Source organism: Neofelis nebulosa, chromosome 2, assembly GCF_028018385.1.
Source record: "Neofelis nebulosa isolate mNeoNeb1 chromosome 2, mNeoNeb1.pri, whole genome shotgun sequence".
NCBI classification, from domain to species: Eukaryota; Metazoa; Chordata; class Mammalia; order Carnivora; family Felidae; genus Neofelis; species Neofelis nebulosa.
In genome coordinates, this window is record NC_080783.1 from 131,897,068 (window position 1) to 131,898,098 (window position 1,031).

Sequence of the window (1,031 nt, forward strand, 5' to 3'; positions counted from 1 at the left end):
TCTCCCCTACTGTAGTGTTTTTAACTTATTGAGGGCACAGACCTTATTCCACAAAGTCTCATGTGGCTATGAGAGTATGTAGAAGAGTAGGATCTTGGTAAGTAGCCGCTGACTGACTGAGTGGACATATAAAGTAACTTTTTAAAGCTTTTATAACTTTTCACACCTCACAGTTCATAAACTTAATTTCAACATATTTACTTGATTTTAAACCATTGTTATGAGTTAACATGCTCAATGTTTAATAGTACTATAGAAATTACAATTTTATATCTAATAATTATTAAATAGTTGTTATTTCCATGTACAGTGCCATACTCATGAATGACTAATTTTTAGAACAATAATATTAATTGAATATTATTGCAGATGAAAAAACTCAGTCTAAGGTAAGGTTGTCCAAGAGATCACAGACAAATGAGCAGAGTTGATGGTATTTAATGCATTCAGTCTAACTGTTGAGCCAGTGGTGTAGATGACCCCACTTTAGATTCTCTTCAGTGTACATACTCACTATCAAGATTTCCTAACATGATATGCTTTTATGACTGGCACTAGTGTTCTAATGAAAAGCTCTTAAATTTCAAACATATCTGGGGGTGGAAGATGCATATCTTCCACACTGAGGCAGTTACTAGTTACCCTTATTTTCCTACAGAGCGCTTTTAAGGCGATGTTTTTTGGAGGGAGTAGCTTTGAGGAGGGAAGCTGCAAAACCACATCTGACTTTACACTGGCAACAAACAAACCTTCACTTTGTTGTGTGACTGTGATCACTTGGTTAATTTATTACCACAAAACTACAGCATAAGTCCAGTCTAGTCTAATAACACTGGTAAATTACAGTTTGGGAAAATATGCAATTATTTTCCAAAATCTGTTATGTCTATCTATCTAGTAGAGCCACATAATAGCATCAACAGATTATACTTTTTCAAATTATGTAATTTTCTACTATGTAATGCCTGTCTAATAGAGCCACATACAAAGCACACTAATTAATTAATCAATAGCACTATATATTTCCATCC